The sequence below is a fragment of the Pseudorca crassidens genome, chromosome 6 (genome assembly GCF_039906515.1).
Source record: "Pseudorca crassidens isolate mPseCra1 chromosome 6, mPseCra1.hap1, whole genome shotgun sequence".
NCBI classification, from domain to species: Eukaryota; Metazoa; Chordata; class Mammalia; order Artiodactyla; family Delphinidae; genus Pseudorca; species Pseudorca crassidens.
In genome coordinates this window covers 114,137,020-114,149,408 of record NC_090301.1, presented here as the reverse complement: position 1 = coordinate 114,149,408, position 12,389 = coordinate 114,137,020, and the positions used below count along the sequence as shown (strand labels likewise).

At 45.0% G+C, this 12,389-nt stretch overlaps 1 long non-coding RNA gene across 1 annotated transcript; it reads right to left on the bottom strand.

Annotated features, from left to right (window-relative positions):
* Nucleotides 1-1,485: 1,485 nt before the first annotated feature.
* Nucleotides 1,486-10,956, bottom strand: LOC137225906 (uncharacterized). The gene is made up of 3 exons (XR_010944085.1): nucleotides 6,556-10,956; nucleotides 5,429-5,517; nucleotides 1,486-1,899 (listed from the first exon to the last, which is right to left on the bottom strand). It is a non-coding gene; the product is annotated as an uncharacterized lncRNA (long non-coding RNA).
* Between the last annotated feature and the right edge of the window lie 1,433 nt (nucleotides 10,957-12,389).

Here is a 12,389-nt window from a genome sequence, read left to right as displayed (position 1 = left end):
AAACTATTATGAAGCTGCGGTCCATGGAATAACCATTTGTTGTCCTTGTTGTTGCTATAGCTTAAAAACTAAAATTTATTTCAGGTTTAAGAAGAGTAAATAAAACGGAGATACATTTGAGGCCTGGCTCTGCACTCAAAAATGGATAATAGGCTCATTCTGGCTCTTGCAGCCCAGAGGAAGGTGGAGGTTCCTTCTGCAGGTAGACACCATAATGCTTTGCTTGCCTTTGACTCACCTTTTTTTTAATTTTATTTATTTTTGGCTGTGTTGGGTCTTTATTGCTGCGCGCAGGCTTTCTCTAGTTGTGGCTTGTGGGCTCTCGAGCGCAGGCTCAGTAGTCGCGGTGCACGGGCTTAGTTGCTCTGCAGCATGTGGGATCTTCCCGGTCCAGGGCTCAAACCCGTGTCCCCTGCATTGGCAGGGGGATTCTTAACCACTGAGCCACCAGGGAAGCCCTGACTCACCTTCTTCATTGCTGTGCTATAATATTCATTTGTTGAATATCACAACCCAGAGAAGAGGCAGTCCAAGGATAAAACTTATACTGTCTTTAGCTGACAGAGCCATTCCAATTGATAACAGCAAATATCCAAAGATAAAGTGAATGTTGAATTGGCAGTACAGAATCAAGAAATGCCTTCCACACTGCATCTCCTGTAACAAGGTGTTTAAAATAGGAGCACGTGGGATCCCAGCTGCGGCAGATTTTTGCTGGTATAAAAGGGGATTTTCAAGCAAAGATCAAGAAACAGTTTCATGAACAAGTATCCTATTATAAAAAGTAGCTCATAGGCAAAAAATTAGAAGACATTTCAAGAAACAGACAAAATCTCCTTTAACTTTCAGAGACAACCTATGTCTTCACAGAAGAACCATTCATCTTTTCTCCACCTCTCGCCTTTTTTTTTTTGCGGTACGCGGGCCTCTCACTGTTGTGGCCTCTCCCATTGCGGAGCACAGGCTCCGGACGCGCAGGCTCAGCGGCCATGGCTCACGGGCCCAGCCGCTCCGCGGCATGTGGGATCTTCCCGGACCGGGGCACGAACCCGTGTCCCCTGCAACGGCAGGCGGACTCTTAACCACTGCGTCACCAGGGAAGCCCCACCTCTCACCTTTTAAAATACATGGGACAGATTGCCATTAATTACCACAATGTGGATTTTCGGAGGGAACCGCTTTTACGACTCGGATTTGTAATTTTTTTTGCCCTAATTAAGCCTGTAGTTTCAATGCCCTTCCTTAAGCAGTGAAGGATCTCATTAATAGGGACTGTAATACTTGTTACTATAAGGCAGTGCTTCTCAAGCCTGCTGCCCAGCCATAGAATAAACATAAAGAAGAAGTTACTTCAAGTCACTGACTACCATTCTTGCTCTCCTCCCTCTTTGGCTGGCATAGTGCTTGCTACAAAATGGTACCCAGCAGATGCTCACTGAACTGAGCAAATGCCATATAAAATCTGGAACCTGCTGTCTCTGCAGCTTCTCTAGGCCTTGGGAAGGTTTATTAGAAGGCAGTATATGCTCTCCCTCAACATTCTGTCCTGATGACTGATGATATGGGAGATGATTAAAGATCCTCAGACTTGGAGTCTTTAATATATGAGTAGTAATCCCTTCAAATAAATCACACATAAGTAATAAGTTAAGGACGTCATTTAAAAATTACAAAGGACGTCAAAACCTGTTTACTGAGACTCATTGGAACTGATTTATTCTTGTTATCAGAAATGTAATACCAGATTGCATTTCGAACTCACTTCCTGAACGACTCCTTTGTTTTGTTTTGATGATAGCTCAGTCTTAACAAACATAACATTTGGCGAGAAAACAGCTAAATCCGCTGGCAGTACATGACTTTCATTCTGTATTATCATATTGGCTTCCACAGTCACATCTGTAAAGCAAAAGAAAAAGAAACGGCTTCAGAGACACAGGACCACCTACTAGCCCCTGAGTAAGCCTAATTGACTCTGGGTATTTTCTTGGTTTGCAGATCAAACTGAATAACATCTAAATTATTTGCTTTCATAGAAAAAGACTCTTTTCCACCTAGAATTTCAAGCTGTTTTAATATGAGAAATTTAAGAAGCTACATGTTAGAAATGACTTTGAATGCAGTAGAGAGATTCAAAGTTAGAAAATAGAATTTCTGTTCATCTGGAGGAGAAAAGGCAGACAGGTGAGTTACCTTATAAACTTACTCAACGTTCCTGTCAGGACAACACCTTTGAGAAGATTTCTTTGGTCCAGTCTTAGAGTGGGATTTCATTATTTCTCACTATTTGCTTTTATTGATTGATTCAACATACATTAATGAGCCCCTACTATGTATCAGGTGCTGGGAACACCTCCATAACCCAAACCAGATGAGGTCCCTCCCTTCAGAGAACTAGTGTATCAGCAGGGGAAAGAATCATAACCAAACACCACAGTCCAGCATGTAAAACTGCTACAAAGGTGATGTAGGACACACCCACTATTGGGGGTTTGACCTAAATAAAGAGATCAAGGAAGGACTCTGGCATTAAGTGATCATCCACTCTGGAAATGTGGAAATTCACCCTGTATAGAGTGCACCAGGCAGAAGGAACCTCAGCGGAAAGCCCCTGTCCCTGCAAGGAACGTGATAACCATACAGGACAAAAAGAGAACCAGTATGTGGCTAAAACAGAAGCTTGGAGAAACAGCGTGATGCATGATGAAGTGAAGAGAGAGTAGGAACCAGACCATGTAGGCTTTGCTGGTCCACTTAAGAGTTTAGTCTTCATCTTAGGAGCAGTGGGAAGCCATGAAGGGTAACAGGCAGAGAAGTGTCATGAACAGCCTTGAGTTTTTAGAGATGGGTGCAAGTAGAAGAACAGATTAGAAGGGGACCAGAGTGTCTGTTAGTGGTTCAGCTAAGAGGCTAATAGCCCAGGCAGTAGATAATGGTAGCTTACAGTAGAGGGTAGCAGTGGGAGGGGATGGATAGTTTTGAGAGAATATCTCATATCCACTTCCATTGCCCAAACTGTGTCCTCCCTCCCTTCATTCTATTGGGTTGGCCAAAAATTTCCTTCCGCTTTTTCTGTAACATCTGAAGGATGTTTTGGAGAAATGCAGCTTCATTTCTCTCTACATTGATTTTCTTGCCCACTTAATGCTCCCCTCTGCAGTATCAGCTTTTAGCGCTATGCTTTATAATAAGGGCTCAATGTGTATTTGCGTTATGAATAAGGAGTTCCCACTTTCATTATGCTCTTCCCTGAACCATACATTTCTTCCAATTCAATCTGTCCTAGACTAAACCATGGAGGTGTACAAACAGAGAGGTCACAGTACTGGCCCAGGGGCCCCAGGAGCACAGCTGGAGACTCCTGGGGGGAACGTGCCCCTCGCCCTATCCCCCAGCTTCAACCTTAAATCCAGAGCCAGTATGGGAATGAGCAGTCAGGAGAAAGGGAAGGCATGGGCGATGGGTTTCAAGTCTCTGAGCAGAGTTTTCTCTATAACACCTGCCACCAAGCCACTAACATCCATCTCTTAAACCACCTATGGTGTGACTTCCATAAGTTATTAGCACATTTTCTTGATTCTAAGATGGACTTATAACATTCTAGTAATCCACTTCCCAGACTATATAATGCCTTTGATATTATTAGATAACTCATAGCCTAGTAATGGGAATATAAATGTAAAACATTTTTAAAGGTTTTTTATCTGCACTACCTCTTTAACACTTGTGATAACCCCCAAGAGATAGGCAAGACTGGGACTGACTCCCCAGCAGTGCCTTAAGGATGAAACTGACTCTTTTAGACAACAGTACAATGAGCAGCTGCTGGTCTGACTAGTCAGCAAATTTTCACAGGGCCTCCCTAAGAGCTTTGGTCAAGCCAAGACCAGGGGTCTCAGATGTGGAGTACACACCATTCCCCTCACAGCCTCTTCCTCTGGAGGATGCTTGGGTTCCCGTGATACTTAAGGAAGTTAATTTTAGCCATTTCACTTAGACAATGATCTGAAACTGAAAATAACATTCATTGCTTTTGTTAAGCACACCCAGTTTTGACTAATATCCAGAAATGAGTCCCACTGGCCTTTTCCATTTGGGCTACTTATCACAGGGGAGATGTCCTCTTGCTCTGATTACAGAGGCAAATATGAATGGTAGATGGTATAAAGATGGCTTTGACACTTCTCAGGCTTTCCCTTACTAATCAAGTTGATAATAGAAGCAAAGACCCCTAGAGTTAGAAAGGTCCTTAGCAGACACCCAGTCCATTCCCTTGACCCCTTAGCCAATATCATTGTATGTGCATGTGCGTGTGTGTGTCCAAACATGTTATATCTGAGTATGCTTTTGGGAGTCCAAAGGTCCAGGCTGGAGATTCTGCTATTGCCCAAAATATTTTGGAAATCTTGTCTTTGAGACCTGTCTTCAGAACCAGTTTATGAGCTACAGGAAAAAAGTGATGACTTTGCCTTAAAGAAGTCCTGGTTCCTTTTGACCCAGAACAACTTCAGACTGGGGTCCGTGTGACAAGTGAAATTCATCAATAAGCAAATCCACTCGCAAAGAATAAAGACTCGCTGCCACTGAGGAGTATCAAGAAAATGTGGCCGTAGGTGTTGCACACGACAAGGACACCCCCAAAAGGAAACGGCAGTGTCACTCTTCTAGGTACAGAGCCTCTAAGGTGCCTTTGTTCCCGAGGACATAGTCACGTGGATGTAGAAGTCCTAATGTCTCCACTTCTATAAAAACATCAACTGTCAACTTAGAGTCACATTTCATTTGATTCTGCACGTGTCCAGGGTTCTGACCACTGTTGTCATCTTTTCTCTGCTTACTCAACAATGTCTGCACCGAATAGCCCAGTCTGTGAGGTCTGGGATGGTCTCTTATTCAGCTACAGCAAAGAGCAGTGACAGGCATGTTGAAGCACTTAAAAGAACTGTGGAGACAATGATGAAATCACTGTCTAACAATTTTGCTGTCTGTGTTTATTAACATGTGGGAAGTGGCCATGTATTATATAAATTGAGTTAACTATAAAGATGAAAACATGTGTGAGTTTTAAAACTGCCCACTGGCAATTAGCCCGGTATATGGGCAGAGAGAGTTGAGGGTTGAGAAGTACGGAAATTGTTTATCTTACCTAGAAAACCATGATTTTTTTTTTTTTTTTTTTTTTGGTACACGGGCCTCTCACTGCTGTGGCCTCTCCCGTTGCGGAGCACAGCTCCGGACACGCAGGCTCAGCGAGCGGCCATGGCTCATAGGCCCAGCCGCTCTGCGGCATGTGGGATCTTCCCGGACCGGGGCAAGAACCCGTGTCCCCTGCATCGGCAGGCGGACTCTCAGCCACTGCGCCACCAGGGAAGCCCGAAAACCATGATTTTAAGTCTTATTTTAAAATAAGAAACAGAAACAAACACACCTTCAGAAATTTTCAGGGAACACATCTCTTTTCAGCTCATCCCATCTCAGCAAAAATGTCTCTTTGGGTTCATTTTACCTTTAAAATTTCTTAAAGGAAAGAAACAAGAACGTTCACACTTTATCTAAAAGTATGCTTATCACAGAAATATTTATGAGCGGAAAAATAAAAACAACATTCTTTTACATAAATCAGGAGGTTAATTAAATAAATTATTATGTAAATGTAGGTATAATACTATACCACTGCTATAAATCATGTTTTTGTAAAGAATTTAATGACAAGGGGAAAGGCTCACTCCCACACCCCATAAGCCCTAAGAAGCAGATGGCCCAAGACCTAAGATCTTTTCCTCTTACGGGGTTACCCTCCGTCTCAGAGCCCACTTCTATCTCAAAATGCACCTGCAGGATGTTAATTTATAGAGGTGACTGAGTGACAACACAGAGAGGCTAATGCCATTGAAAGGAGTTCAGTGTAGACATTTTGTTTCACTACTACACTTCCGGAGAGGATGGGGCATGTTACTCCATGCAGGGTCACATGGGAAAACACCAGGTTTGGTCAGGAGCGCAAAGGGGTGAATGGAAATCATGGCCCAGACCATTTATTGTGTTTTCCGCAGGAACAAGTTTAGGACTGGTTCGTCTGACTAATCAGTGGGCTCTGGGTACAGAGGTGGTCTCTAGTTGTCTAGTACCCAGTTCTGGCTGATTAGGGTGGAGGAATCCTGCCTCCTAGAGTGTCTGAGCCAGAGAGAGGAGGTAGTTCAGAGGAAAGGTTCTGGATTTGTTAGTTTGCAAATGAAAGGGATGCTCCTGGGGGTGAGCCTTTTGCTGTCTCTGAGAACTCACTAGCCCCCTTGGAACAGCAATTTTTCCCCAGCCAGCGAGGCCACAAATGCCACAGCATCAGGAATACAGAAAATTTCTAAATGTTGTTAATACAAATTCTATAAAGAAGCAGCTGCCCCCAAAACCTCTGGACCACAGAACAAAGCACTGACTTATCCTGGGCATGTTTGTCTCCTTCTTTTAAGAAATAATCACACTAAGAAATAATCATACTATTGGCTCCTTCATGACACTGTGTCCCCAGCTTCCCAGTCCTTTATATAATATATGTACCTTTGATACAATGTATGTCCTCTGCCTTGTTGAGGGCTGGACCATCGCTTTATTCATCTTTGCATCCACCATGATGTCTTTCACTTCACAGAATGTGCACCGTTTTTGGAGGGGGCAGTTTTGATCACAACCATCCCTGCTGACAGCTAGTGGATTATAGAAGACCCTGGCAGGAGAATTCTGAAAAGAGGGCGAGCATCAAGGGAGTACACACCCTCCCAAACTGGCAAACGTTGCTGGACATATATACTTGGATGTGTGCATTACCCCCAAGTAAGTTTCCAAGGCTATCACTCACTCCAAACACAGTTAAAAGCCTGGGCTAAAATAATTTTGCCATGTTGCCAGATTGCCCAGACCAGTTTTAGGGAAGGAGATGACTGAAAGATTCTAAGGTGGGGAGAAGGGCACGGGAGGGCTTCCAGAGTGAAATTCACCCCGGAATTGGGGAATGGGGGTTAAAACCCCACACAACTGGGATAGCCCAGCCACAGCTCTAGGAATTGTATCTGTCTAAGAAATGAGAGGTGCAGCCTCTGTATGGGGACAGATGAGACAGGGGAACATCATGTGTGATTAAGCCACCGTGGAGCCCTTCACATTTGCAGGCTTGTTAGGCAATTTCACATTCTTCTGGAGATAAGCCGACTGATGGGCTGTGACGTGAGGTAACCGGTATCACTGACACGTGAAGGTCCCATAAGAGATGACAGGCAGCCTTTACGGAAACAAGCAACCCAGGGTCTCTGTGCGAGCAAAGAGAATAAATGCATGTATTAATGCGGTGCCCATGTGCAGAACCACAGCCTGCTTCGGCACACTGACAATGACAAGAATTTTCCCGAAGTGATTGATTTGTTCTTAATGATTTGAAAGGGAAAAAATGAACTGCATTTTCTTTCTGGATGTCAGTGATAGGCAGAGGATGTTAAAGTTTTTCTGTTTAGGAAACAATGGCTATTTGGGGGAAAACTGAAACGTACGAGTACCTTTTTTAAGTGACTTTCAGGTTTAAGAGCATGAAAAGTGGCAATAGGTAGCATGGGAAATGTCTAGACCTGTTTTCTCTGTATCTCAACTAGTCCCTGCACCCACCGTCTAGTCCCTTTCCACTCGCCTTTGTCAAGCCAAGTCCTAACTGAGAAGACCCCACTCGTGATTTCCATTTGCACAGCTCTCATTCATTCCTCAACCCACCCCAATCTGGCTTCTCTGCTCAAGCCAAGGTCATCAATGGCCTCCTAACGGCCAAGTCCAGTGAACTTGTTGGGTCCTACTGCCACCTCTATTGCTTTTAAAAGACTCCATTGACATGTTCCTGCTTTGGAGAACTGGACAGTCCAAGAAAGACCTCTCCTTTCATGAAATCAAAGACTTACTTCAGGCTTGTGGAGGACCAGAGGCAAGAGGGAGGATAACTTCCAGGTCCAGCAGCCTGACAAGGCACCCAGTGGAAGGGGCAGAAGAAGGTACAGACTCTGAAAGCTGGATTCCCCTGGAGGCTCTGGTCTGGGGGCAAGTACTGCAATTTTTCAGGAAGACGGGACAAAGTCATCACTATGCAAAAATGTTAAACGTTGCATTTTTGCACATATATTTGCAATTTTTTGGAAAGTAATTTCACTCCTCCATGTAAAGGAGCATTATTTAACTGATAGAGTCTGGACTATAAATGTGGGTGAGGCGAGTACCAGGATAGGGTTGTCTATTACATATATTACTCAGCCGGAAGTTACTGATTTGTGTTTTGAAATCTGAAATTGTCCCTGAGTCAAATAGGCATGTCCAGTTGATGGATACCTACCCTTGGACATGCTGCTGCCTCTTTCCCCGTTTCCCCTTCCCCTGGGTAACCCTTACTCCTCTGCTTGTGGAAGCCCTCCCTGCCCTGCCTCTCCTCGGCCCCCTGCAGCCAGGATTGGGTGCCCATCGTATCACCCTCTGCCTCACGCTGCTACAGAGCTTAGAGGATCATTAAGATAGAGTCAGCTGAGTTCATCTTGCCTGGTCAACTGCAAACTCATTGACAACGAAGACGGTATGTCCCAGTCCTCTCTAGAGCCTGACGCAATGCCTGGCAATGAGTAGGCACTCAATAAATTTTTGTGGAATGAATGAAGGAAACAGTACCATTACTAGCCAACAATAGCACCAACTAGCGTCCAAAAATGTTCTCAGACAAAAATGCTGAACTGTTGAATGCAATGTGATATTCAAGTGAAAGGACTGAGCTATTAGGAACCAAGGATTTTAATGCTGTGCATTCAAAATATGCTCAATACAGGAAAAATCTAAGTTTTAGAATCGGTTGAATGCCACTTGTGCTGATAGCACAGATCTGTCTTCATTTAGCTTCATAGCAGGAGGTTACAAGAACACGATTTGAAAGGGTGTCATATTCTTTTATTGAATATTCAATAAAAGTATAATAAAATTGAAATGCTGGAGTTCCTAGGAAACATTGTACACTTCTGTTATGCATTCCGCCTTATAGTAACATCTTATCTTAAAAGAGTGTCTTCAGTTCTAATCTCTCCAATGACGCTCAGTGTTATGTGTACAGAGCCCCTGGTCATTCTGGAAAATCTGTACTTTTTCTTAGTGATATGAGAAATTCCAGATATTTCATAAAACTAGTCTTCCAGAAGCAGAGGAAACAGGCAATACATGAGCTCATGGGATGAGCCAAAGGCTTTGGTCCTAGTAAGGAGAGAAGGAAGTGTACACCCAGAAGTGGGCACCCAGGAGTGATAAATACATAGAACAAAATAGGATTGATGAGTAAGTTATCTCAGTGCTTCCGATATCTCTCTCCCTCATCTCCCAGCCTAGTAGAGGGCAGGGTGGGGTGGGGGTCAGTGGAGAGAGTCTTTTGATCTCTCCTGCTTCTCTAACAATTCTCTAAAATCACTTCTCCTTTCTTTCTACCTCCTCAGCAAACCCTATTTGTTCTTCTGAGCAATTCAGCTTTTGAAAAACCAGAGACAGAGGGACTAACAGGCCACTTCTACCTTCTACCCCACCACGTAGCTCTCCCGAATCAATAATGTGCTGAGCCAGTTACCTGCAGGAAGGGGAGTACAAAAAGGAACACACGCAGCAATTAATAGCTCAGTCGATATCAGAAAGCCACACACATAAGTACGTGGAATTAGATCTTGGCATGTCTCTTGCATTCAGAGCCTTGGTTATGACATTTGTGGGAAGTTATTAGCAGTAAAGATGTTCTCCTTATTTCTGAAGTCCTGCTCAATCCAGAGTGGCCGCTAGACCACCAGGTGAGCATATGGGCTCCTAACCCTCCCTGTTTTCTGAGGGCTTTTGTCTGAGTGAATCAGACAGCCTGGCGGTCCTGCCAGCATGATTAGGACAGAAGCTCGAACCCTGTCTTCAGAAGGTAATCAATCCAATTTGTTCACCTCCACTGCCCCTGCCACTCCTCCTCAGGAAGCAGAAAAGAAGCCCCCTTGTGAGTCTCGGGCATGATGGATTCTTCAGTAACTGGCAGTGACAGGAACAAGAATAACAGCTGGGCGTAAACAAGGCAGAAGGCACCGGAGCCGCATCCCAGCACCACCACGGTCTCCTTCGGAGAACCACGAGAGCAAATCCACAATCTCGCCTTGATTTGTAAAAGAAAATGTCAATCGTGGGGGGAGGATGCTGTTGAAATCCATCTGCTTTTTCTTCTCAAACTGCCAACTGATTTAATCATCTTCCTTAATAAGCTGTATGGAGCTGACCTTTAGAAAACCTCCTGCAGGCAGGAATATTTAAAAGCAAAATGCTTTCCAAACACCAGAGAGCTAAATGTTATTTATTCATATTATTCTCTGCTCTATGGAACTTGCTACAATCCCAGGTCAAGTGTCTGAGCCATGGATGCATCTCTGTGAGACCATTCACGAACAGCCTGCCGTATATACCCTGCTCTCTAGCTGGCGTTTCTGCAAACCCTAGCTCACGAAGCCTCCCAGGTAGGAATTGTTATCCCTACCTTAGAGGGGAATCATCTGAAGTTCAGAGAGGTTAAGCAGCTTTCCCAGGGTCACACAGCTTGTGAGACTCCACTAGGCAGGAGTTGTGCCTGCCTGTAATTCTTACAGTGCCTAATCTAATGCAACCAGGAGACCCTTGATGAGATTGTGGAACAGCTATTTCCTTGTCCCCTTCTTACCTTTGCAGATCCTCCATCCTCATCAAACTTTGGAAGCCGTCTCCTCGTGGAGATCAGAACACGCCCAGCTCAGAAAACCTAACATACCTCTGGCCAAAGCTTTGATTTACCAGTTTGAAGTGAGGAGGCCTGACCTTAGGGCCTATGTCCCTACTTCACTTGGGTCCCTTTCAGGTGCTGGTTCCCTTGTGTCCTCATTTTACCCCACCCCCATTAAAATATGAAAGTGCTTCATGGTCAACTTATCATAATACACATATCTGGAAGTTAGCCATAAAAGGGCTTTGGAGATTTTCTAAGCCAACCCTTTCATCTTTTGGCAGATGGGAAAAATAAGACACAGAGAGAGGTGGCGGCTTGTCTGAGGCCACCAGAGGGAGCCCATTGTCCCAGCCCCAGCCCGTAGCTCTGAGCTCACACCACAGTGATCTTTGTGTGTGTGAAAGCCACTAGGTCAGCTCTCTGAGGACACCCACATGCTCCCCCTTATCTTTAAAGTTGGGAGAAGGCATACGACTTTGTTCATCTCCAAGGGAATTTCTGACATCAGCCGTCCAAAGGGAGAAGTTGTTTGCCTCTAAAACCACACTATTATGAATCTTGTGTTATTATTGCTGGGTCACTACGGGGCACCTCGGGAGAGGCGGTACGGGCGAGGCAAGCAAGAGTGCGATGGACGCATATACACCATTGATACCATGTATAAAATAGATGCCTCATGAGAACCTACCGTATAGCACAGGGAACTCTGCTCAGTGCTCTGTGGTGACCTAAGCGGGAAGGAAATCCAAAATGAGGGGGATATATATATACATATAGCTGATTCACTTTGCTGCACAGTAGAAACACAATATTGTAAAGCAACTCTACTCCAATAAAAATTAATAAAAAAAATATATAGGGGCTTCCCTGGTGGCGCAGTGGTTAACAGTCCGCCTGCCGATGCAGGGGACACGGGTTCGTGCCCCAGTCCAGGAAGATCCCACATGCCGCGGAGCGGCTGGGCCCGTGAGCCATGGCTGCTGAGCCTGTGCGTCCAGAGCCTGTGCTCCGCAATGGGAGAGGCCACAGCAGTGAGAGGCCCGCGTACCACTAAAAAAAATATATATATATATATATATATGGGTATATATATATATAAACTAGCCATGGGTCCCTTTCCATACTTCCCCAGACTTGCACCGCCCCGCCAGGTTCCTGGGGCAGCCCCATTCCTACAGTGTCGAGGGGGAAGATTTTATGTCCCCATGTCAGCCCAGCAGCGGTAGCACATGACCCCACTACCAGGTACTGGAGCCAACCTCGCCCCTGATCCCAACCATCTATCTGCCTAAAAACTCCCACAGGCATGCAGACAGAGCCTTTTGCCTTAACCTCTCAGCCCCACACCTCTATCCTTAGCAGGAGGTGGAAGATGCAGGAAGCTGGCTACACTGCTCAGGAAGGGAGAAGCAAGGATCAGAGGGGGGCAACTTAGAGCAGCAGAGAGTCAGAGTCCCGGGTGAGGGAGAACAGGAGTCTCGGGAAACTGCACCATGGAAACTCTGGGGGTTTTACTTTCAATGTGTGTGAGTGTGAGTGTGTGCGTGTGCACATGCGTGCATATGCATGCGATAGAGCCTCTGATAGTTTATGTGCACATGTGTCTGTGCTGATG